A 27,284-nucleotide genomic window follows, 5' to 3' on the forward strand; every position below is an offset into this window, starting at 1 on the left:
TGGAGTGCAGTGGTGCAATCTCTCTGCTCACTGTAGCCTTCACCTCCCTGGTTCAAGCAATTATTCTGCCGCAGCCTCCACAGTAACTGGAATTACAGGCACTCAACACCATGTCCACTTAATTTTTGTATTTTTAGTAAAAATGGGATTTCACCATGTTGGCCAGGCTGGCCTCAGAACTCCCAACCTCAAGCAATCTACCTTCCTCAGCCTCCCAAAGTGCTGGGATTACAGCTGTGAGCCACCACGCTCGGCCCTGGTCTCGATCTCTCGACCTCGTGATCCACCTGCCTCGGCCTCCCGAAGTGCTGGGATTACAGGCGTGAGCCACTGCGCCCGGCCCTGGTCTCGATCTCTCAACCTCGTGAGCCGCCGTGCCCGGCCTTATTAGTGATTTTTGAATGCAGCAGCATCTTGCCTGGCAGAACAGTCGGTTTTTACAGGACAGCTTGAGCAGGACCAATAAAACAGCATAATACAAAAAAGTGGACTGATTAGCAGCAGCCTACTTCAGTTTACTTTCCCTGTGTTCCCTGTAAGGGTTAAAGCAGGGGAGCCTTCCTCATCGTGTGGGCTCCGGTTGACTGGGCTCTTTGTGATTAGTTGTCAGTCTGCTGGGTTTTTTTTTTCTGTGTGTGTTTTTTGAAAAGCTGGGCTATTTCGAGATTTGCCTGTTTTTGTTTTTGAAGTTTCAGTTTGATTATGTGGCACTTAGAGTGATTCCATTTTGGTTTGATCTGCTGGGCTCTAGTACAGGAGGAGGTCGGTACAAAATAGTGGCATCCCACCCATTTTATGGTTTATGGTTTTTTCTGGTTGTGTTGGTTTTTCTTTTTGACACGGAGTTTCGCTCTTGTTACCCAGGCTGGAGTACAATGGCGCAATCTTGGCTCACCACAACCTCCGCCTCCTGGTTTCAGGCAATTCTCCTGCCTCAGCATCCCGAGTAGCTGGGACTACAGGCACGCACCACTGTGCGCAGCTAATTTTTTGTATTTTTAGTAGAGACGGGGTTTACCATGGCGACCAGGATGGTCTCGATCTCTTGACCTCATGATCCACCCGCCTCGGCCTCCCAAAGTGCTGGGATTATAGGCTTGAGCCACCGCGCCCAGTGGTTTGTTTGTTTTTAGATGGAGTTTTGCTCTGTCACCTAGGCTGGAGTGCCGTGGCATGATCTTGGCTCACTGCAACCTCTGCCTCACAGGTTCAAGCAATTCTCCTGCCTCAGCCTCCTCCCAAGTAGCTGGGATTACAGACATGTGGCTCCATGCCCAGCTAATTTTGTATTTTTAGTAGAGATAGGGTATTGCCAAGTTGGTCAGGCTGGTCTCGAACTCCTGGCCTCAAGTGATCTGCTCACCTTGGCCTCCCAAAGTGTTAGGACTACAGGCCTGAACCATCAGGCCTGGCCCCCATCAATTTCATTGAACATAATTTTTTGTCAATGTAAGATATATCGTGTCACCCCCTGCTTAAATCCTTCTGGTAGCTTCTCATCATGCTTAGAATACATTGCCAAACTCTGTGGCCTTCAAGGCTACATAGTGTCTGACCTTCTGCCTTTTCTACCACTTTTTTTTTTTGAGACAGAAGTTCATTCTTGTTGCCCAGGCTGGAATGCAATGGCACCATCTCAGCTTACCGCCACCTCTGCCTCCCAGGTTCAAGCAATTCGCCTCAGCCTCCTGAGTAGCTAGGATTACAGGCATGCACTACCAGGCCCGGCTAATTTTGTATTTTTAATAGAGATGGGGTTTCTCCATGTTGGTCAGGCTGGTCTCGAACTCCCAACCTCAGGTGATCCGCCCACCTTGGCCTCCCAGAGTGCTGAGATTACAGGTGTGAGCCATCAGGCCTGGCCCCCATCAATTTTATTGAACATGATTTTTTGTAAATGTAAGATGTATCATGCCATCCCTGCTTAAATCCCTCCAGTAGCTTCTCATCATGTTTAAATACAATGTCAATCTCTGTGGTCTTCAAGGCTACGTAGTTTCTGACCTTCTGCCTTTTCTACCACTTTTAATTACACCTCTTTCCTCTCCACTCAGCATTTGGCTTCTTTTTCCCTCAAGCAAGCCAAGCTCGCTCCCATTGGGCTTCAGACTTGTTCCTGCCACCAGAAATGCGCTTCCCTATTTTGTCACGTGGCTATGACTTTGTGTCATTTAGGCCTTAGATAAAATGTCACATCTTTAGAGAGGCCCCCCTCCCCTCCAAAATAGATTATTCCTTCTCCCATATTTGGTTGCTTTCTATCAAATTACTTGGTTTAATTCTTTTCTTTCTTTCTTTCTTTCTTTCTTTCTTTCTTTCTTTCTTTCTTTCTTCTTTCTCTTTCTTATCTTCCTTCCTTCCCTCCCTTCTCTCTCTCTCTCTCTTTCTTTCATTTTTTGGAGTCTGGCTCTGTCACCCAGGCTGGAGTGCAGTGGCATGATCTTGGCTTAGTGCAACCTCCACATTCTGGATTCAGGCAATTCTTGTGTCTCAGCCGCCCCAGTATAGCATAGATTACAGGTGCCTGCCACCACATCTGGCTAATTTTTGTATTTTTTGTAGAAATAGGGTTTCACCATATTGTCCAGGCTGGTCTTGAACTCCTGATCTTAAGTGATCCCCCTGCCTCAGACTTCCAAAGTGCTAGAATTACAGGTGTGAGCCACTGTGCCTAGCCCCTGCTTTTTAAACTTTATTTTTTTAAAGACAGGGTCTCACTATGTTGACCTGGCTGGCCTTGAACCCCCAAGCTCAAGCTATCCTCGTGCCTTAGCCTCCCGAATAGCTAGGACTACAGGCACACACCACTGCATCAGACTTCCCACTTTTTTTGTATTCTAAGCACACTTTTGCTAAGGTTGCAGAGGGTGAGCCCCACTATTTAAGAATGTGGTCAATAAATCCATGTTTAGCTCAGATCCCATAGTTTCCAACTCTGTCTCCCTTGGGCCTCTGTATTTCAGCCTCAGAAAGTCCCAGTCTGATATATTGTCCTCTTGCGTCCACTGTCCTTTCTTTCACTTCCTTTGAACTTTCTGATGCTCCTGTCTGGATCCATCACATGATTAAAATGAAACGACTAAAAAAAAGACACGATTCCAGATTGCAACTGATAATAACTTTATGGAAAAGGAAGGCAATATTTGGTGTCATTTCTGGTACCTCCATGCTGCTGCTGAAGGTGGTGGGAACCTCCTCACAGTACACATATATTGTTTCCTGAGGCAGAAAGTGAGCCTAGAGCTCACTGGTAAACCTGCTTTATGTGACAGCTATGGCGCTGGGCGCTTCCAGCTAGATTATCTGATTTAATCACCACAGGAATCCAGTGACGTAGGTATTAAACTCATCCAGAGGTTGTTAAGTGGTGAGTGGAAGAATGAAGCTTCTACCTAGCTCAAACCCCCCTCACCCCACCAGCATGATAATATTTGTTGAGTGAGAACAGTTATTTCCAGATTATTTCCAGGAGCCTGATTTATTCAACCCATGCCTAGAATGAGCCTCTTCTGTTTAGCCTCCGTACTTTTTTGCATGCTGCTTGTGTCATCACTGGATTGTCAGCTCCCTAAGTCAAGTGTCAGATTTCCTGAACACACAGCAAGCAGTGAAGAAATACTTGTTGAATAACCAAGCAAATGAATATGAGAGAATGAAAAACCAGTTTTTAGCTGTCGCATCCCTCTTATTCCCCTTTATACAGATGCTCAGATATCTTCCACTGGAACTTGTAAGGCAAGGGTTAATGCAAGTTGAGTGTCAGGATCACTGACAAGGAAGTGCAAGGAAGCTTCTCCGAGCTGCAGAATACAACGTAAAGCCTCTTGTAAGTCTGTTATTCTAGCACATCTGCAAGTCAGGTTTTCATCCACAGACCGAGTGTATGACCTCAGCATCTTAAATTTGTTCATTATATTATTCATGGCTTCTTTCCAAAGACAAATACATCCTAAATTCTGACCACATCCTCTACTGCTAGCTATGTAGAGTTAGGTAACAAGATAGAATGGTACACATGAATATGCATTTCTCCTTCATTTTCATTAATAAGAATGCAGAGCATGTTTTTTTTCTCATATTCAGGCAATTTAATGCTTATTCTTGGAATCTGTCTTGCCAGGAAAAGAAGACAGAAAGAGCAGCCTACGCTGTTTCATAAAGTTGAAGGAAAGCGATGCATTGCTTCTGTGTCTAAGCAGAAAGGTGACGACAGTACTTTCACTTCTCATACTGTAATTAAAATCCACTATTATTGCATTCAACTTAATTCACCCTTGGCATCATGCAGTGTTAAGGGCGTTAGGAAACCAACACAAATCCAACATTCTGGACTTTGCTTTAAGGAATTTAATGTTGCAATATGAGATTCTCAGCATCCTCCTTCCCACCCCACCCACACACACTGGTCAAATACGCAAGCCAGGGGAAAGAAGGATAGATCTCAGTCTTTGTGTTAGGAGGCAAAATGCTGAGGAGATGCCTGGAGGTTTTCTAAATGTTACCACCATGAATTCACTGCTCTTGGTTTTCCCATCAGGGACAGTGTAGGGTTGCAAAGTCCATGACTCGCTAACCATTTCTACTTCAGAATTCACTCACTGGGTCAAACGAAGCTTGATGTTGACATCAGTTAAAGGTCATTTGTTTGGATTAAGTTTACTTATTTTCAAAAAGAGTTAACTCTTCAAATAACCCTTATCTGCATGGCTGGTGCCTTTTCCAAGTCCTCTCTGGGAAACCCTGCCTAACAAAGATTAGTGCAACATTTAAACCCTTTTTATCCATCTACTGATAAACCAACTGACCTGACAAACCACTCCGCCTCATCAGGAGTCACTGCAGAATTCCATGCCGAAGGGCTTTAACTTGGGATGTTTCCTCTTGAGTCCTTGCACTAAATGTTATCATGAGAGTGATTATTCTGCCTCGGTGTTGTTTCCATATGGCATTAGCTCATCCGGAAGACCTTGTTAAGTTTTGTCTGTAGGTGTAGTTACACGTGTTTACCAAAACACACTCCTGAGAAGCGCTCCTGGATAATTCTACAACAAGATCTGTATCTGGAGATAAAATAGAGTACTGCCAGCAGTACAAATGCATCTGTCTATGCAAATTATGTAACTTCTTTATGAAATTTGATTTTGTGTAAAAAATATTTTTCTGGTAGTGTCATTGTTATACGTTCTTATATTCACTGTTATTTGAACTTTCAGATTCTAGCACCTAAATTCTTCTTTCTCAATCTCAGTAATAATCCAAGTTTGTGATTATTCCCTATGATGTATTAAATAATTTATCATGAAATCTCAGTGAATCTTTGGAGAAAAGGCCTAAAAGAAGCGTTGTTACGTGATATAAATGATAATATAGCTAACATTGGAGGACACTGTGTACTTTAAATGAATATGTTTCAGTCCATCAAGAACAGGTACAAAATAATTAAACTCAGTCTGTAGTCAACCTGTTGCCCAGAAATGAAAAGACGCGTCAATGCAAAGCAGCAGCAGTGCCGGGTGCGCTCTGTAGGAGACAAGAGCTGTTTATTTGGGATGTGTATATAGATGTAGCCTGTTATTTATCAACAATGACCTTAGCTTTTAAAAGACATCATCTGTTTAGCTCTAAATCCCTTTGACGTTATTGGCATAGAAAAAGAAATCTATCTGATTCCCTCCATCCTGTTTCGTTTTGTTTTACATCATTCTGGCATCTCTATTCTCTTTGCCAACACCCAAAGACAGCACCTGATCAAGCCACAGAAGTAATGCATGAAGCCTGGTGGTAGATCTGTCTGAAAGACACGGGCCACTTTTCTAACATGCAGGCATCCCATGAGGTGTTGGGGGTCTGTCCCACTCCTAGTACGGTGGTCATGGGTAGTTCCTGTGCTCTGCCTAATGGGAGCAAACATTTTTTGCATTCTTGCCGTAATCACCTGAACCAGAGACTCATGCTTGACCCAAAAGCTAAACATGAGCAAGAATGCTGCCCAGAAAATTCTATTTGTTCTATTTTGGAGTTTGATTAGCAACGTAATAACATCTTTCCTCTTGGCATGTCTTAAAATCACGATGACAAGTAAGACAAACTAAAGAGACATGGCTGAGAGACACACAGTGAGAAGCACACGGTGAGAAGGTGTAGAGCGGTACCGTGAAGAGAAGCCGCGAGGCACCAGAGTCATGAACAGCAAGAAGCGATGGGGCAGAGAGGAAACTTGCAAGAAAAGAGGCAGCCCTGGCAATGCAAGTGAGTAGGGAGAAGCAGAACAGAGAAGCCGGGCCACAAGCCTGTGGTCACCAGCCTGGTGGACTCATGGCCAACAGACTGCTGCAGCACTCTGATCAACATTCCAGTTCTGGGGACTGGCTGTGCAGGGCCGAGGCTGTTTCCTGACTTCCCTGTTAGATCCTGACAATAACGTGCCACCCATCCCTTGAGGAAACTGCTCTGTGTTCCTTGTCACCTGAAAGAACATAACAAAAACATCCAGCCGTAGCAGCATGTAGGGATTTGTTCAAGAGGAACTCTCCAGCATTGGCTGGGACAGGGAATTGCAAACATCAATAAAACTGACTTTGCTTTGCCATTATACAATTTTTTCAGTGTTGATTTTTTTGTTTTGTTTTGTTTTTTGGTAATTATGAAAGTAAAATTACATCAGACTGGGCACAGTGGCTCATGCCTGTAATCCCAGGACTTTGGGAGGCTGAGGCAAACGGATTACTTGAGGTCAGGAGTTTCCAGCTTATCCAGCATGGAGAAACGTGGTCTCTACTAACAACAAAAAAAAACCCACAAAAATTAGCTAGGTATGGTGGCACATACCTGTAGTCTTAGCTATAGGGAGGCTGAGGTGGGAGAATTGCTTGAACCTGTGAGGTAGAGGTTGCAGTGAGCTGACATTGCACCACTGCACTCCAGCCTGGGTGACAGAGTAAGACTATTTCCAAAAAAAAAAAAAAAAAAAAAAGTAAGTAAGTAAAATTACATTCAATGCAAAAGACTTGGAAATTAAAGAAAAAACTTGAAGAGGCTGGGCACGGGGGCTCACTCCTGTAATCCCAACACTTTGGGAGGTCGAGGCGGGAGGATCAAGTGAACCCAGGAGTTCAAGGCCAGCCTGGGCAACATGGGGAGATCCTGCTTCTATTAAAAAACAAAACAAAAACTTGAATAAAAGAAAAAAAAACACTCTTAATTGCCACAGTCAGAGATACGGCTGTGTGTATTCAGATGCTCATCCGCGTGATTTAAAGCAGTGGTAACAGGACTAGGACTCTGTCTCGGTTTTAGCCAAAGTATGAAAGCAAGAGATTCAAGACATCCAGGGGAGTTGTGAGAAGATGAATCAGGAGAACCTGCTTTGTGGGATTTTTGGAAAGAAACAAAAGCCAAGGCTCTCTAGTTAGGGTTTTAAGTCCTCTTACTGGAATTGAGTTGGAGGAGTGAGGACAGAGGGGGGATTTGTGAGGAGGCTTTCTCTAGAGCCAGGTAGCTTAACCAGTACTACTGGAAGAGCTTAATTATGTCCCCTGTGGTTTGGAGGAAAGGTAGACTGGTACCTGCCTCCTGCCTGAGAAGTCTGAGTTGGAGAAACTGGGGCCTGCCGGTTGCTTTGACTGCAGAAAGAAGCGCATAGCCCAGCTGTCACTCAGTCCTCATTTCCAGGGTTTCTCGGGCATCCACGGTGTGAGTGTGTCCCGTGGAGAAGATGTGGGCCCCAGGAGAGGCTGAGGAGGCGTGGGGTTCTCTTAGTTCATGTCTGCTAGAGTTGGCTCCAGGGGTGAAGAAACCTGAGTAGAAAGGGGTTGAGGGTGAATCCCTGGATTCCTAGCACAGAGCAGGGGAGAGTACATCATGTGCATGGAAAGAGCTGCTGGGGAACAGTGCTGGGCCACGAGCCATCTCTGCAAACCCCAGATGAGCACATAAGAGAAGAGGCAGATTTAAACATCTGCCCAGCCCAGAGAGTGTGATGCCGCCTTACAACCATTCTAGTCAAGCAGCAGCTTTTCTGCATGTGCCTTCCATCCAGACTCAAACCTGCCTCCCAGCCACCCTGCGCTTCAACCCCAGAACAGTAAAAAACCACCATTGAATGGGTGGAGAGGCAGAGCTTGATGGGGAAAGGGAAAAGGATCAAATCCTCTTCACTGTCCTAGGCGGTTGCTCTGCAGCAAGCAGTGGCTGTGTGAGGGGCTGCTCCGCTGGATAAATAAAGCTGGGATTAATCTAGAGCCAGATGTTCTAATTATTGATGAATTGAGACTGTGTTTGTGTCTTAAAGTGACCAAAAGACTTTTATTACCTGTGAGTGAGCAGAAAAGTTAAGGAACTGCCTTGCATGTGGCATTTAAAGGGATAGTAGGAGATGGCCGTACACAGTGGCTCATGCCTGTAATCCCAGAACTTTGGGGGCTGAGGTGGACAGATCACTGGAGGTCAGGAGTTCGAGACCAGCTTGGCCAACATGGTGAAACCCTGTCTCTACTAAAAATACAAAAAAAAATTAGCTGGGCATGGTGGTGTGCACCTGGCGTCCCAGCTACTCAAGAGGCTGAGGCAGGAGAATCGCTCGAACCTAGGATGCAAAGGTTGCAGTGGGCTGAGATCGTGTCACTACACTCCAGCCTGGGTGACAGAGCTAGACTCTGTCTAAAAAAATAAATAAAGGGATAGTAGTAGGATGCTTTCTGGTTATATTCCATGATTACCTACTTGCTCCACATGTCAGTTATGTATGCATGCATTTTCGAAAAACGCTCTTACCCTATGCATGCTGTTGTGCAGCCTGTTTCCCGCTTAGCATTATATTAAGAATGCTGTGCTAGGCTGGGCACAGTGGTTCGTGCCTGTAACCCAAGCACTTTGGGAGCAGATCACCTGAGGTCAGGAGTTCAAGACCAGCCTGACCAACATGGTGAAATCCTGTCTGTACTAAAAATACAAAAATTAGCTGGGCATGGTGGCACATGCCTGTAATCCCAGCTATTTGGGAGGCTGAGGCAGGAGAATTGCTTGAACCCAGGAGGCAGAGGTTGCAGTGAGCCGAGATCACAACACTGCATTCCAGCCTGGTGACAGAGTGAGACTCTCTCTCACAAAAAAAAAAAAAGAAAAAGAAAAAGAAAAAAAAGGAATACTTTGCTACATCAATATTCTGCCACTGTATCGCTGTACTGTAAAATATGTACTTACTCACTTCTCACGGGAATTATTTCTAATTTTTTACAGTCATAATGTTGAAATAAACCCAGTTCAAAACGAGTATTGCACCCATCTGTGATTAATTCCTTAGAATCAATTTCCTTGATGTGGAATTGCCGGGCCAAAGGATGTACATGTTTTAATGATTTACGAAATCTATCACGCCAAATTACCCTGGTAAAAGGTTATATCAAATTTTTTTTTGTATAAGGATCCATTTCCCCATGTCCTTACCAATACTAGTTATGTCTGTTCTTCTTGATCTTTGCTAATCTGATAGGCCAAAAAAGCTTTTTCTTTTTTCATATTTTTTTGATTACTAGAGAGGTTGAACGTTATTTATTATGTATACAGGATATGTGTAGCTTTTTTTTTTGTTGTTTCTTTTTTTTTGACGGAGTCTCACTCTGTTTTACTCAGGCTGGAGTGCAGCTGCAAGATGTCGGCTCACTGCAATCTCTGCCTCCTGGGTTCAAGCTAGTCTCCTGCTTCAGCCTCCCAAGTGGCTGGGATCACAGACACCCACCACCACGCCCGGCTAGTTTCTAAGGTAGTAGAGATGGGTTTTCATCATGTTGGCCAGGCTGGTGTCAAACTCCTGACCTCGGGTGATCCACCCACCGAGGCCTCCCAAAGTGCTGGATTATAAGCGTGAGCTGCCACATCCGGCCTATAGTTTTTGATAATTTATCAGCTCAACACCTTTGCTGATTATTTTAGCCCAGGTACCATTTGAAATATTGGTTCTATGAAATTCAAGGTAAAGAACCAAGCAAATGGCAAAATCAGCAACTCTTGCCACTTGCTTCAGAGTGTAATTCACAGCCCGGTCTATATCACACTAGCCGGGAGCTCGGACTGGCCACGACAGTGTGCCACAGCTCGGTGCTGAATGTGGTCTATATCACACTAGCCGGGAGCTCAGATTAGCCACGACAGTGTGCCACAGCTCAGTGCTGAATGTGGTCTATATCACACTAACCAGGAGCTCGGATTGGCCACAACAGTGTGCCACAGCTCAGTGCTGAATGTGGTCTATATCACACTAACCGGGAGCTCGGATTAGCCACGACAGTGTGCCACAGCTCGGTGCTGAATGTGGTCTTATATCACACTAACCAGGAGCTCGGACTGGCCACTACAGTGTGCCACAGCTCGGTGCTGAATGTGGTCTATATCACACTAACCAGGAGCTCGGACTGGCCACTACAGTGTGCCACAGCTCGGTGCTGAATGTGGTCTTATATCACACTAACCAGGAGCTCGGATTAGCCACTACAGTGTGCCACAGCTCAGTGCTGAATGCGGTCTTATATCACACTAACCGGGAGCTCGGATTAGCCACTACAGTGTGCCACAGCTCAGTGCTGAATGTGGTCTTATATCACACTAACTGGGAGCTCGGATTGGCCACTACAGTGTGCCACAGCTCAGTGCTGAATGTGGTCTTATATCACACTAACTGGGAGCTCGGATTGGCCACTACAGTGTGCCACAGCTCAGTGCTGAATGTGGTCTTATATCACACTAACTGGGAGCTCGGATTGGCCACTACAGTGTGCCACAGCTCAGTGCTGAATGTGGTCTTATATCACACTAACCCGGAGCTCGGACTCCCACTACAGTGTGCCACAGCTCGGTGCTGAATGTGGTCTTATATCACACTAGCTGGGAGCTCGGATTGGCCACTACAGTGTGCCACAGCTCAGTGCTGAATGTGGTCTTATATCACACTAACCGGGAGCTCGGATTAGCCACTACAGTGTGCCACAGCTCAGTGCTGAATGTGGTCTTATATCACACTAACCGGGAGCTCGGATTAGCCACTACAGTGTGCCACAGCTCAGTGCTGAATGTGGTCTTATATCACACTAACTGGGAGCTCGGATTGGCCACTACAGTGTGCCACAGCTCAGTGCTGAATGTGGTCTTATATCACACTAACCGGGAGCTCGCACTCCCACTACAGTGTGCCACAGCTCGGTGCTGAATGTGGTCTTTTTTATCACACTAGCTGGGAGCTCAGATTAGCCACGACAGTGTGCCACAGCTCAGTGCTGAATGTGGTCTTATATCACACTAACCGGGAGCTCGGATTAGCCACTACAGTGTGCCACAGCTCAGTGCTGAATGTGGTCTTATATCACACTAACTGGGAGCTCGGATTGGCCACTACATTGTGCCACAGCTCAGTGCTGAATGTGGTCTTATATCACACTAGCCAGGAGCTCGGATTAGCCACTACAGTGTGCCACAGCTCAGTGCTGAATGTGGTCTTATATCACACTAACTGGGAGCTCGGATTGGCCACTACAGTGTGCCACAGCTCAGTGCTGAATGTGGTCTTATATCACACTAACCAGGAGCTCGGACTCCCACTACAGTGTGCCACAGCTCAGTGCTGAATGTGGTCTTATATCACACTAACTGGGAGCTCGGATTGGCCACTACAGTGTGCCACAGCTCAGTGCTGAATGTGGTCTTATATCACACTAACCAGGAGCTCGGACTCCCACTACAGTGTGCCACAGCTCGGTGCTGAATGTGGTCTTACATCACACTAGCTGGGAGCTCAGATTAGCCACGACAGTGTGCCACAGCTCAGTGCTGAATGTGGTCTTATATCACACTAACCGGGAGCTCGGATTAGCCACTACAGTGTGCCACAGCTCGGTGCTGAAGGCGGTCTTATATCACACTAACTGGGAGCTCGGATTGGCCACTACAGTGTGCCACAGCTCGGTGCTGAATGTGGTCTTATATCACACTAGCTGGGAGCTCAGATTAGCCACGACAGTGTGCCACAGCTCAGTGCTGAATGTGGTCTTATATCACACTAACCGGGAGCTCGGACTGGCCACTACAGTGTGCCACAGCTCAGTGCTGAATGTGGCCTTATATCACAGTAACTGGGAGCTCGGACTGGCCACGACAGTGTGCCACAGCTCGGTGCTGAATGTGGTCTTATATCACAGTAACTGGGAGCTCGGACTGGCCACTACAGCGTGCCACAGCTCAGTGCTGAATGCGGTCTTCAGTACACCTGCTTCTTGATTGTTTGCTTCCTATTGCTCTTGTCTTTCTTCAAGTTGCGTGATAACAACAACGAGAGGAATAACGTGGTCCAACCGCACAGACATTCGTGTCATAGACACTGTCTGTCACTATCTTCATCTTTTCCTGGCCAATTGCCCCGGCCTGGCATGGTAGTCTGAGCCTACGTGAGGGTTCTGGGCCTGGCTGGGGATAATCAGGTGAGGGGTTCTAATCCCTTTATTATTTGGGCTGATCAAATAACATTTATGCATCTCATCTTCCTCACCTGTAAGCTCAGTTCTTTATCACCAGCCCCATGCTTACCTATCTGGACTTGTTTCCCATGACTCTGTCATTTAAGCCGTGGGTGCCAGTCATTCGAAGCACTCTGCCATGCTCTCTAGGCAATTTTCCAAGTTTCTCTTTTGTTTACAATGCCCTTTCTACATATTCTTTGTCACACGATCTAACTTCTGCTGGCACTTAGCTAACGGGTTGAAAAACATTTTTTCGAGTGGGGGAAAAAAATCCAGTTCAACCATAATGAGCATTTTAATGTGTAAGGATAATGTGAAGACACTAGGCAATTCAGGATCTGTTGGTGGAAAATGATACATACAAAGTAGCTATGATATAATCCAGGACATGATTGATAATTAATATTGACAGAAAATCAAGATTTTCGCTTTGGCATTATGAAGAAGGGTAAGATTAATTCTAGCTAAGGGCTGGGAAAGCGTTCATAAAGACAGGCCTTAAAAGACAGAACTAGACTTGCTGGGGAATAAACTCCACTACATCTGGGTCTGAATCCATTATTGTTCTTCACGAGTGAGGCTCATTCTGCAGTGAATGAGTGAATAACATGGGGAGTAGGTAAGGCGTGCATGAAGGGGACTGGGGAGTAGGTAAAGCGTGCATGAAGGGAGATGGGGAGCAGGTAAGGCGAGCATGAAGGGGGTTGGGGAGTAGTTAAGGCGTGCATGAAGGGGGCTGGGGAGTAGTTAAGGCGTGCATGAAGGGGGCTGGGGAGTAGGTAAGGCGTGCATGAAGGGGGATGGGGAGTAGGTACAGGGTGCATGAAGGGGGATGGGGAGCAGGTAAGGCGAGCATGAAGGGGGTTGGGGAGTAGGTAAGGCGTGCATGAAGGGGGCTGGGGAGTAGGTAACGGGTGCATGAAGGGGGATGGGGAGTAGGTAAGGCATGCATGAAGGGAGATGGGGAGTAGGTACAGGGTGCATGAAGGGGGATGGGGAGCAGGTAAGGCGTGCATGAAGGGGGCTGGGGAGTAGGTAAGGCGTGCATGAAGGGGGATGGGGAGTAGGTACAGGGTGCATGAAGGGGGATGGGGAGCAGGTAAGGCGTGCATGAAGGGGGCTGGGGAAGTAACCGGTGGAGGCTTTCATCTGCAGACTTTCCTTCTGAGTGAAGGAAGCCTTGTTTTTGTTTTGTTTGTTTTAAGTGGCTACAAAGTTTTTATTTGCTGGCCTTGCATCAAGAGAAATGGATCAAACCATGAGGTTGATTTTGAGGTTGATTATTATCTATTAATAGCTTCATTACAGTCTTGTGTCACTGGGTTATAAATAAGAATTCCAGGCCAAGTATGGTGGCTCATGCTGATAAGTCCAGCACTTTGGGACACCGAGGTGGGAGGATTGCCTGAGCCCAGGAGTTCAAGAATGGCCTGGAAAATATGGCAAAACCCTGTCTCTAAAATAAATAAATGAATAACCCCAGTCACTCCAAAATGCTCTCATTTCCTTGATAGATACATAGAAGAAGACTCAATACTAAGATCATGCAAGTCTTCTGGAGGCTTCCTATGCTCTCATGCAAAGAACAAGAGTTGGAGGGGAAACTAAAGGTTTCCTTTTGTGGTCCTATGCCAGTCACTCAACACAGACAGCACCAACACACTTCGGAATCACTCCTCAACCGAGAGCCAGAGCTGGGGAGAAAGCGGCCACAAAACACTTTAACAAACATTTAACTTCTATTTTTATCAGAAATGATTTCGTGCCTCTCTTCTATTTAACATTTACAGAATTTTAAAACAAAAACAGTTAACTAAATCTCATTTTCTATGGCATGCTTGTTAAAAATTAGTGAACATTTAGTAGAAGTTACCGAAGGTGAACAGATTTGCTGGAGAGGGGAAGAGAAGGAAGCCAGGCAGGACGAAATCTGACAAGCCTGCTGTTTCACCATGAATGAATGCCAGCCTTCTCTAGGACTCGAGTTTCCAATACCGATATGAACAGTCTTTCTGAATCGAAGATTTACGTATTCCAACTACTGGTCATAGGTCAGTACATGTGTTGTGTGGGATTGGTCTGATGGAAGCATTAAGCCCGATCTGGGAGGTGTTCTCCTCTACCTGCCTCCCACTTCTCACCCGCCACCTCAAGACCAGCCTCGGTGAAGTTCTGCCTGATAATTGCAGCTCTCATCCATCTTTCTCTTCTCCAAACCCCACCTCACTGCTGTCCGTGCCATCCATTAACTGCTTAGTCATGCATAGCCTAACATTCTTAAGTTCTCATGTCCTGTCCTACAAACAGATTATGCATTTCTTGGGTCCTACACTTCACATGTACCATAGCAGATTGCATAGCCCATGCAAAGATTAGGCCTTCAAAATATTCGTCAAGTATTTCTCCAGTAAAAATGGAAACCTCCCAAATCTTGATCCCCCAAATGTGAATCGGACTTACTTAAGCAAACATCATGATAAACTGGAAAGAGTTATGTGTTTCCTTTAACCTTGTGCCTGCTGAAGATATTATTCTTAGCCTCGCCATTTTGAATCCAGGGGTGCATGTTCAACATATTCAAGCAAATTCTGAAATACCAAGGCCAAACAGTCTTCCGGGGGCTTCACCCTGGCGCACAGCAGCTTACCTGGTGGGTGGTGGGTGGCACCCGGTAGAATGACGGCTTGGTCTTTCTTGAGTGACTCTGGACAAACTTCAAAAGCAAAATCCACAGTGCCCTATCCTGGTGGGCAGAAAACACTGAAGACGGGGGGTTTCCCACTCGCTGAAGACGAAACACCCTTCTGCTGACCCCAAAGCGGGGGGTGCCGGTGAAAGCCAGCATGTTACTGCTTCATGGAGGAGAAGCAGTTACTTGAAATAAAGTGTCTTACTTTTTAGGGGGGCGGGGGCGAGGGTGTCTCAATAATCAGTTGGCCTTAATTATTTTTTGCTGAGAATAGGAGAGATAAAGCTCCTGACTGAAGTCCAAAGCTGTAGGGGAGGAACTGACAGCATGCACGGTTTCTCCTGGTTCGCTGGCACCTGCTGCCTGGCAGGCTGCTCGCCATGGCTGGCCCATGTGGTGGTTGCCGAGAGCCAATCGGTTCCCTCCTCCACTGTCAGGTGGCTGCTCTCAGCTTCAACCCCAGAAGTCCTTCACTGGGCCATCTGGAGCTGGGGAACAAGTTCCATGCTCCCTTGGCCAGAATTCTACCTTGAAATCTGTCCACACCTCTCCCCAACTGCCAGTCTTGGTCACGGGCCTAAAATGTGACCTCAGTCACTGAGAGATAATGTCAGCAAGAGATATGCCTTTAAATACTTCAAGGTTGATGGAAGAACTGATGTCCTTTAGTATTCAGATATATCATCTTACCCTGGAATCACAAACTATGAGAGTCCACTTGGACCCACTGTTTCAGGGTAAACAGTAGGTCAAAAGCCAGAAACCTGAGTTCATATGAACTCTCCTTTCTCCTTCCTTCTGTGGCCAGTCAGCCACCAAGTCCTGCTCATTCGACTTTCCAAATATTTCTTAAATCGCTTGCCATCTCTTCCTCCCCAGTAGAGGCCCCTAAACACAGTTCTCTTCTAATCCAGGCTTCACTCACCACCCAGAGCCATCCACCTAATTTGACCTTGTCATTCAGTGACTGTAAACATTTCAACGGCTCCTCCTCCCCTCCAGTTTTGTGAAGCTCAGAGGCCTCGCTCAACACACAAGTCCACTGTCCACCTCTAGCTCACTCTCTTGCCTGTGGCTGCCTCTCACGTTGCATGGTGGGGCTATCCACTGCTGACGGTGTCAGCATCTGCCCGCGGTCTTTCACATCTTACGGCCTCATGTTGTTCACTCCACTTGCCGTTCACTTCACCTTTATTCACCTCTCACCTCCTTCAAGACACAGTTCAGGCATCACCTCCTTCAGCCGGTCATCTGGAGGACGGCTAAATGACCTCTGCCGCCCTCTGTGTGACTAATCGTATTTGTCATGTTACAGTGAATGCACTGCTTTTATTTATGTATGTATCGGAGACAGAGTCTCGCTCTGTAACCCAGCTGGAGTGCGGTGGTGCTGTCTCGGCTCACTGCAACCTCCGACTCCCAGGTTCAAGTGATTTTCCTGCCTCAGCCTTCTGAGTAGTTGGGATTGCAGGCATGCATGACGATGCCCAGCTAATTTTTGTATTTTTAGTAGAGACGGGGGTTTTACCATGTTGGCCAGGCTGGTCTTGAACTCCTGACCTCGTGATCTGCTCACCATGTCCTCCCAAAGTGCTGGTATGAGCCACCGCACCCAGCCTGAATGTACCGTTTTAAAATCAGCCTCCTTCGCATGGAAAGGTTGTAGAGAACAGTTTTATTTCTCCAGTACCAGGCTCACAGTAGAATCTCCAATAATCTGCTAAATAAATGAGTGCTATTGAACAGAGGTGTTACTGAATCATGATATGGAAGAAAAATCTATGGGGCTCTCACTTCAGAGAGGAACATGGAGGTCCCTAGAACTCTGGTTTTGGGACAGTGACAGGTTCCAAAGACAACTGCCTCAACGTTGCAAATGGAGGGGCTGATCAAAGCTGGCAGCTCCAAGAAAAATAGGCAAATTGCAGTGCTCGTCCCGATGCTGAATGCTGGTGGTTGATGTCCAGTGAAAAACTCCAGATGACTGTCTGCCTCCCAGGAAGGAAAGCAGATCTGAGCCAAGAGGGTCACCAGAGCCTGGCCTGCCTCCTGAAGTGACCCGGATCTGAGCCAAGAGGGTCACCAGAGCCTGGCCTGCCTCCTGAAGTGACCCGGATCTGAGCCAAGAGGGTCACCAGAGCCTGGCCTGCCTCCTGAAGTGACCCGGGCCCCTGGGGCTGTGGAATACTCCAGCTTCAGGAGGCTGCCACCTGTGAGTGCAGCACCCCAGAGATTAAGCTCAGGTCAGCTGAGAACAGAATAGCATTTTTTATTTTTTGATATGGAGTCTCACTCCGTTGCCCAGGCTGGAGTGCAGTGGCAGGATCTTGGCTCGCTGCAACCTCTGCCTCCTGGGTTCAGGCAATTCTCCTGCCTCAGCCTCCTCAGTAGCTGGGATCACAGGCACATGCCACCAGGCCTAGCTAATTTTTGTATTTTTAGTAGGATGTGGTTTTACTGTGTTGGCCAGGCTGGTCTCAAATTCCTGACCTTAAGTGATTTTTCTACCTCGGCCTCCCAAAGCTGGGATTACAGGTGTGGGCCACTGTGGCCAGCCTATTTTTTTTATTCTTTAGAGACAAGGTCTCACTCTGTTGCCCAGGCTGCAGTGCGGTGGCGTGGTCAGCTCACTGCAATTTCAAACTCCTGTGCTCAAGCAATTCTCCCACCTCAGCCTCTCAAATTGTTGAGACTACAGGCATATGCCACCATACCTGGCTAATTCTTAAATTCTTCTGGAGAGATGGTGGGGTCTCATTACGTTGTTCAGGCTGGTCTTGAACTCCTGGCTTCAAGTGATCCTCCTACCTTGACCTCTCAAAGTGTTGGTTACTGGCACGAGGCACAGCTCCTGGCCTAGAAAAGTATTATCACTCTGATGATAAAACTATCACGGTTGTTTTGGAGCTCTGTTTGGAAATTGTGACATCTACCATATTCGTGAGGTGGGCTTTAGACACCTGCAAGTTGTTTTTAACAAAACATGTACGTTTGCTTTTTGTATTTACATTTATGTATTGTTTTGTGACTGTGAACTCTCCTTAAGGCTCCAGAAGGCCCAGGACAAGGGGTTACAAGTTGACACGTGGGGGAAATGAAAGCAAGTGTAAGGAAGAAGGTGGGGCCTGAACTCAGTAGAACTGGCTGTACAAAGAGCTGGGTAGAGCTGGCTGGGGAAGGCCTGCTGCGGCTTTGGAGGTGGAGACAGGTACCCTGGAGGGAGCCTGTTACTCAGAAACCTTTTAAAGCCTTGCTGGATGGCAGAGGCAGAGCAGTTACACAACCGCGGACAGACAGGACCTAATTTATTGGCCTTTGCAGTTACCTACTATGGAGCCAGTGCGATAATATAAACTACAAATAAGAATGCGTTTTGGTGGGGCGAAGACGGGGGCTGCTGAGAATAGGGGAGAAAACTGACGTCCTTAAGGAGGAGGAGGCACTGGGAAACAGACCAGGGAGTGAGGAGAGGCTGGCAGACCCTCCCTGATAGACGCCCCATGGAGAGGGCATTGTCAGACCTCCCCTGCCAGAGCTTTCTCTACTCCGAGGAGGGAAGCCCTTAATACCCACTACTTAGGGGACACACAGAGCACACAGAGCTCTCACTTGGCCCCTGGCAATGCTGAAGAGGAGCTTCGAAGTGCAAGCTCGAGTGCAAATGTAGTCATTCAGCCAGCGACTGAGATCTCTCCTCAATACACACAGTCCCCAAAGTCATACACATTTCGACGTCTGAAAGAGAAGAAGGGAACCGTACATAAAATGCACGACAGCCGTGTTTGAAACGGGCGTTGAACATCACCACTCCAGTCGAGCCAATGCGAACAGCTACAGTGGGGTTCCAAGAAGCCAGTTCACGAGGCCGGGCTCTAGTCGGCTTGTGGGCACGACAGCGTTTGTGTTCATGCATAACTCGTAGTGAGACAAAACCAAAGCAACTAAATTCAGAAGTGTTTCTTCCAGTTGCCTGACTAAATAGCTCCCAGGGCAGAAGAACCCTTTGGTCCTGCCAAGCGATTTTCAGGCGGGAGAGTACTTCACACAAGGTTTACTCACTGTCCCCTCATTGGTTTCTCTGCTTCTTTTTATCTCTGTGAAACCAACTCACTGCACTACATTAACTGTGTACGTGACATAGGAACAACAACAATCACACTTCTCTGTATGAAAGCTGTGTTTTCGGCCGGGCGCGGTGGCTCACGCCTGTAATCCCAGCACTTTGGGAGGCCGAGGTGGGTGGATCACAAGGTCAAGAGATCGAGACCATCCTGGTCAACATGGTGAAACCCTGTCTCTACTAAAAATACAAAAATTAGCTGGGCATGGTGGTGCGTGCCTGTAATCCCAGCTACTCGGGAGGCTGAGGCAGGAGAATTGCCTGAACCCAGGAGGCGGATGTTGTGGTGAGCCAAGATCGCGCCATTGCACTCCAGCCTGGGTGACAAGAGCGAAACTCTGTCTCAAAAAAAAAGAAAGCCGTGTTTTCCCCTATGATTTCCTTCTTAGATTTTATGAAAGCTGGTGCTATGGCACTTTGTCTCATCAGCTCTTTGTGGTTATTATTTATTTGGTTGCTCCAGTCTTTTCCCTAAAGGAAATTATCAAGGACCTCAGAAGGAGATGGAAATCAATGGTTTTATTGACAACTTGCTAACTCTTTGAAAAAAATAAATTTATGTAATCCTACCTATAAACAAAATATATGTTAGGTGATATTTTGTAATTAAAATGTATGTAGTATAAAATATATGTAATTAAAAAGTTACATTAAAAAAATTAAAACTAGAAGTGAATATTACTCTAATCTCCATGTGAGAAGAGTTACCTCATCTTAAAAACAAAAGGTGAGGCAGGAGAATCACTTGAGGCCAGGGTTTTGAGATCAATCTAGGCAACATAGTGAGACCTTGTCTCCACCAAAAGATTTTATTCATTTTATTTATTTATTTAGTTTATTAAGATGGGGTTTCACCATGATGGTCAGGCTGGTCTTGAACTCCTGACCTCAGTTGATCCACCCACCTCGGCCTCCAAAATGCTGGGATTACAGGCATGAGCCACCGTGCCTGGCCAAGACTTTTTAAAAATTAGGTAGGCATGTCCATAGTCCTAGCTACTCAGGAGGCTGAGGCGGGAGGTCTCTTGAGTGTAGGAGTTAGAGGTTACAATGAACTGTCATTGCACTGCTGCACTGCAGCCTGGGTGATAGAGCAAGACCATCCCAAAAAGAAAACGAAAAAGGAAATTTAAAAGGAGGTACATTTGGCTACATAAAACTGAGAAAAAATCTATTTTCAGATAAAGAGAAGTCACGTGCAAACTGAAACCATAGGGAAATACGTAGGACAAAAGTCAATTTCTTTAATGTCTAGTGAAATGTATAAATCAGTAAGACAAAAACCACACCGAGCCGCATTGAACAGTGTTGACTGCCTTCTAGAATGCATTTTCCTCAACTTCCCTCCTTTCCGATGTCGTTGTCAACACCAGAATATTCAGGCTCAGGGGGTGGAACAGGATTGGCCAAAGTCTAGTATTTCTTGCTCTTCTAATTCCCTTGCAGCTAAGGATGGCCACATGACATGGTTCCAATCAAGGATATATAAAGTAGAAATGTCCTTGAAGGCATCAGAGAAGGCCTTTACTTCTATAATAAAAACGACTCTTCTTGGATATATACCCCAAGTAAGCCATTGTTTCCACTCTTTCCTCTTTCTTTCTGCCTCAAATATGAATGTGATGTCTGGAGCAGCTGCAGCCATTTTGCGTTACAAAGACACCGTCCTGACATCCTTTTTTTGAGATGGAGTTTCTCTCTTGTTGTGCAGGCTGGAGTGTGCAATGGCTCAATTTCAGCTCACCCCAACCTCCACCTCCTGGGTTCAAGCAATTCGCCTGCCTCAGCCTCCCAAGTAGCTGGGTTTATAGGCATGTGCTACAACACCTGGCTAATTTTTTGTGTTTTTAGCAGAGACCTGGTTCCTCCATGTTGATCAGGTTGGTCTCGAACTCCTGACCTCAGGTGATCCGCCTGCCTCAGCCTCCCAAAGTGCTGGGATTACAGGCATAAGCCATCACGCCCAGCCCATCCTTAAACCGCAAAACCAGCTAGCAGTTGCCTACTTCCAGATGTCTTGCTATGTCCGAAAAATGAACCCCAATTTGTTCAAGTCATGGTTAGATTTTTCTGTTATTTGTGATCAGAAGCATTCTGGATACAGATATTGATTTACAAATGGGCAACAATGTGAATAGACAATTCACATATCAAGAAATGTGCATAGTAAACAAATGACACAGTTTCAGTTCATTATAATCACAGCATTAGAAATCAAATGAAGCATAATTTTTTTCTGCAAAGCTGGTAAATATTTTTAAAAAGTAATACTGCCATTCAGGGATGGAAAGGATATGTTAAAACAAAGGCCTTCCCACACTGCCGGTCAAAGTGTGATGTGGTAGAACATTTTTGGAAAGCAGTTTGGTGACATGCAACAGGAACTTAGAAAACATTTTTGTTATTTAAATGAATGATTCTACTTTTTGGAATTTACCCTTGAGATAATTAAAATTGAATTAGGAATGGAAGCATGAAGGCTTGCCAGTGTTACTTAACATAGCAATAAGAAACAAATAGAATAAGAAAACATCAAAGATACTAAAATGTTGGAATGATTAACTAAATTATAGAAAATATTCAGTAGAGCCCGGCACAATGGCTCAAGCCTGTAATCCCAGCACTTTGGGAGGCTAAGGCGGGTGGATCACGAGGTCAAGAGATCGAGACCATCCTGGTCAACATGGTGAAACCCCATCTCTACTAAAAACACAAAAATTAACTGGGCATGGTGGCATGTGCCTGTAATCCCAGCTACTCAGGAGGCTGAGGCAGGAGAATTGCCTGAACCCAGGAGGCGGAGGTTGCGGTGAGCCGAGATCGCGCCATTGCACTCCAGCCTGGGTAACAAGAGCGAAACTCCATTAAAAAAAAAAAAATTCAGTAGAATAGTGTGCAACCACAAAATTAATGTTGACTCTGAATCTTTAATATGAAGGGGTTATTTTTATGTTATGATCTTCATAAGTAACACAAATACATAAGACCACAACTGTGTTAAAAATAATGTGGGGAAAGGCCAGGTGTGGTGGCTCACACCTGTAATCCCAGCACTTTGGGAGGCTGAGGCAAGTGGATCACCTGAGGTCAGGAGTTTGAGACCAGCCTCACCAACATGGTGAAACCCCATCTCTACTAAAAATACAAAAATTAGCCCGGTGTGGTGGCGCACACCTGTAGTTCCAGCTACTTGGGAGGCTGAGACAGGAGAATTGCTTGAACCAGGGAGGTGGATGGAGATTGCGGTGAGCCGAGATCACGCCATTGCACTCCAGCCTGGGTGACAGAGTGAGACTCTGTCTCAAAAAAAAAAAAAGAAAGATATGGGGGAAACAGTTTGACATTTCCTCATAAGTTAAACACAGAATGACCACATGTTCCAGTAATTCCATTCCTAGGCATATACCCCAAAGAACTGAGAACAGGTGCTCAAACAAATACTTGCAAGACAATTGCCCATAGCAGCATTATTCGAAATAGCCAAAATATGGAAACAACTCAAATGTCTATCAATGGGTGAACAGATAAATAAATTGTGGCACATGCATACAATAGACTATTATTCAGTCCAAAAACAGGAATAAAGTATGGATAAGTGTTATAAGGTTGATGAAAGTCAGAAACATTATACTAAGTAAAAGAGGACAGACAAAACGTATATATTCTATAATTCCATTTGTGTGAAATATCCAGAATAGGTAAATCCATGATTGCTAGCAGTTGAGGGGAGGCAGGAATGAAGAGTAACTCTTTAATGGGTTCTATTTTGGGGTGACGAAAATGTTGGTACTAGATAGAGGGGGTGATGGTACAACATTGTGAATGTACAAAATGCCAATGAATCGTTAACTTTAAAGTGGATAGTTTTATGTTATATGAACTTAACTTCAAGACAATTTTGTTTATTTTTCATTCTTTTTTCGATTTGTTTATAATTTTTATGAATATATAGTAGTTGTACATATTTATGGGATACGCATGATACTTAATATAGGAATAGAGTATATAATGATCAAATATGAGTAAGTAAAATATCCATCACCTCAAGCATTTATAATTTCTTTGCGTTGGAAACATTCCAAATCTTTACTTCTAGCTATTTTGAAGTGAACAATGAATTAACTCTAGTTTCCCAGTTAAGCTACCAAACACTAGATGTTATTCTTTCTAACTGTATTTTTGTGCCTACTTCCCAGCTCCTCTTCATTCTCCCTTTCCCACTACCTCTCCCAGTCTCTTGTAATCACCCTTCAATTCAATACCACATGACTAACTCTTAGCTCCCACATATGGGTGAGAATATGTGATATTTGTATTTCTATCCTAGGCTTATTTCACTTAACATAATGTCTTCCAGTTCCATCTATGTTGTTGCAAGGTATAGGATTTAATTCCTTTTCTATGGCTGAATAATATTCCGTTGTGCATACATACATTTTCCTCATCCACTCATCCATTCGTGGAAACCTAGGTCGATCCGTCTCTTGGCTATTTTGAATAGCGCTGCAGTAGATATGGAAGTGCAGGGGTGTCTTTGATACACTGATTTCCTTTCTTTTGAATATGTACCTCGCAATAGGGTTGCTGGATCACATGGTAGTGCTGTTGGCAGTTTCTTGAGGAAGCGCCGCACTGTTATCCATAGTGGCTGCACTAATTTACATTCTCATCACCATCTGTTATTTTCTGTGTTTTTGATAATAGCTATTTTAGCTTGGGTGAATGATATTTCATTGTGGTTTTGATTTGCATTTCCCGGATGATTAGTGATGCTTAGTATTTTTTCATATACCTATTGGCCATTTGTATGTATTGTTTTAGGAAGTGTCTATTCAGATATTTTGTCCATTTTAAAATTTGATTATTATTATTTTTTGCTATTGAGTTGCTTAAGTTCCTTACATATTCTGGTTATTAATGCCTGTTGGATGAATAGTTTGCAAATGTTTTCTCCTGTTCTGTAGGTTGTCTCTTTATGATGTTGATGGTTTCTTTGCTGTGGAGAAGTTTTTAGCCTGATATAATCCTATTTGTCAATTTTTGCTTTGATTACTGGGCTTTTGACATCTTACTCAAATATTTGCCCAGACCAACATCCTGGAGCATTTCTTCTATGTCTTATTCTATTGGTTTCATAGTTTGAAGTCTTTAATTCTGTTTGATTTGATTTTTGTATGTGGTGAGAGATAGGGGTGTACTTTCATTCTTTTCCATATGGATATTCAGTTTCCCAGCACCATTCATTGAAGAGGGTGTCCTTTCCCCATTGTATATTCTTGGCACTTTTGTTGAAAATGATTTGGTTGTAAATGCGGATTTATTTCTGAATCGTCTATTCTGTTGCATTGGTCTATGTGACTGTTTTCATGCCAGTATCATGCTGTTTTGCTTACTGCTGCTTTGTAGTATATTTTGAAGTCAGGCGATGTGATGACTTCAGCTTTTTGCTCAGGATTGATTTGGCTAATCTGGGTCTTTTTAGTTCCATCTACATTTTAGGGTTGTTTTTATATTTCTGTGAAGAATTTCATTGATACTTTAATAGGGATTGCATTGATTCTACAGATCACTTTGGGCAGTATGGGTATTTAAAAAATATTAATTCTTTCAATCCATGAGCACAGGCAGACTTTCCATTTGTTTACGTCCTCTTCACTTTCTTTCACCGGCGTTTTATAGTTTCCATTGCAGACAATCTTTCAGTTCTTTGGTTAAGTTTATTCCTTTTTTAGCAGTTATTGTAGTTGAGATTGTTTTTTAGATTATTTGGTGTCCGCATATAGAAATGATTTTTCAATGGTTATTTTGTATCCTATAACTTTACTGAATTCGTTTACCAGCTCTAACAGTTTTTTGGCAAAGTCTTTAGGTTTATTTTAATATAAGATCATATTGTCTGAAAAGAGGAACAATGATTTATTTCTGTCCAGTTTGGATGCCCTTTATTTCTTTCTCTTGTCTAATTGCTGAAGCTGGGACTTCCAGTATTCTGATGAACTAAAAGTAGTGAAAGGGGCATCCTCGTCTAGTTCCAGATCTTAGAGAAAAGGATTTCCATTTTCCCCCACTCAGTATGATGCTCAGTGTGGGTCTGGCCTACATTGCCTTTATTGTTTTGAGGTATGCTCCTTCTATATGCAGTTTGTTGAGAGGTTTCTTGGTTGTTTTTTTTTTTTTTTAAATCTTGAAGGGATGTTGAATTTTAATGAATGCTTTTTTTGTCATCTATTGAAATGATCATATGATTTATGCTCTTGATTCTACCAATGTGATGTATCATGTTTATTAATTTGTATATGTTGAACCATCCTTGCATCCCAGGGATGAATCCCACCTGATCATAATGAATGACCATTTTAACGTGTTGTTGAATTCAGTTTGCTAGTATTTTTGCACGGGTATGTATTAGTTATGTTGGCTTGTAGTTTTCTTTTTTTATTGTGTCTTTGTCTGGTTTTGGTATGAGGGTCATGTTGGCCTTGTATAATGAGTTTGGAGGTAGAAAAGAAAAGTTAACATAGAGAGTTCTGCTTCCAGGTAATGTAGAGTAAGCACTTCCACCCTGTCTCTCCTAGCGAATGTAGCCATAGAAACTGGTCACAAGGCACAGAACAAGGCACGATATCTGATAAGTAAACAGTAGTAGGCAAATTGTGAAAGAATGCAAAACACCACTGAACCTGCTGTGGATTGACTTTTCTTCCTCTCCTCCACTATACCCTGGTTTGGACTTGGGGTGGTGCAAAACCCAGAAGTGAGCATTGGTGCAAATGGAGAGAGTTCCAGGAGGTGCCCTTTAGTTCAGGCTTGAGGAGTAGGGAAAAGGGTTTTCTGGCAGCAACAGCAGTGGTAGCCGGGGCCCATACACACTAAAACTCTCAGGGAAGGGAATCTTACCTTCTGATTAGAGGAGCTATGGACCCATGGGGATGTGGCAAACATATTTTGTTTTTTTTTTCCTCTCTTTATATCCTTCCAGTAGAGGACAGATGACTGAAAGGGGGAGCTCCAGGGAACCAGAAAGCACTGGGAAAATTGTGCAGGTAGAGGAACTCATGAAAGCAATGCCATACAGTGCTGAAAGAAAAGAGCCACCAACCCTAGATTCTATATTCAATGAAAATATTATTCAGGAATGAAGATGAAAAAAAGACATCGTCAGATAAAGGAAAACAGAGGCCTTATTGCCAGCAGACTTGCTATAAAATAATTGCTAAAGGAAGTTCTTTAGAAGGAAGGGAAATTATACCCGAAGGAAACTTGGATCATCTGGAATGGAGAAATAGAAATGGTAAAACTGAGTAAATATAATAGACTGCTTTTAATATTGTAAAGAACTCAAGAAGAGAGCAAAGACTGTAACATTATTTGATGAGATTTTTCACTGTGTGTAGTTCTAATATACAAAACAACTACAATATAGAGCAGAGAGGGAAGGGATTTTCATGGTGGTAAGTCTTCTACATTTCACTTCAAGGGTAAAACAGTGATTCTAAGTAGACTCTGAAGACCTATGTATGTATCCCCAGCATAACCACAAAAAAAGAGAGAAGTTTAGATGGTAAAAATTACAACATAAATTAGAATAGAATACTTAAATTCTATTAAGATATTAACAGAATTAATATTAATGTTTAATATTAAAATCCAGGAGGTGGAGGTTGCAGTGAGCCCAGATTGCACCACTGCACTCCAGCCTGGGCAACAGAAATGAATCTATTCTAAGTTGTCAAATTTATATGCATAATGTTATTTATAATATTCATTTATTATCCTTTTTCTTTTTGAGACAGAGTCTTGCTGTATTACCCAGGCTGGAGTGCAGTGGCATGATCTTGGCTCACCACAACCTCTGCTTCCTGGGTTCAAGCGATTCTTCTGCCTTAGCCTACCAAGTAGCTGGGACTACAGGCACGCACCACCATGCCTGGCTCTATCTCAAAAAATACACACATATACATTTTCAAATAGC

General features: G+C 44.4%; 1 protein-coding gene across 8 annotated transcripts in view; it reads right to left on the reverse strand.

Annotated features, from left to right (window-relative positions):
- Nucleotides 1-27,284, reverse strand: part of EXPH5 (exophilin 5) — an 86,085-nt gene that overhangs the window by 45,350 nt on the left and 13,451 nt on the right. For 3 of the 8 annotated variants that reach the window (XM_078339394.1, XM_078339392.1, XM_009006732.5), the window contains exon 1: nt 15,151-15,516. The exons of 4 other annotated variants lie outside the window; for them this stretch is intronic. The gene's annotated coding sequence lies outside the window, so the exon portion shown is untranslated. Of the gene's footprint in view, nt 1-15,150; nt 15,517-27,284 lie in introns of those variants that run through there. One more of the 8 variants, XM_078339396.1, reaches the window with a different exon arrangement.

Source organism: Callithrix jacchus, chromosome 10 (genome assembly GCF_049354715.1).
Source record: "Callithrix jacchus isolate 240 chromosome 10, calJac240_pri, whole genome shotgun sequence".
In the NCBI taxonomy this organism is placed as follows: Eukaryota; Metazoa; Chordata; class Mammalia; order Primates; family Cebidae; genus Callithrix; species Callithrix jacchus.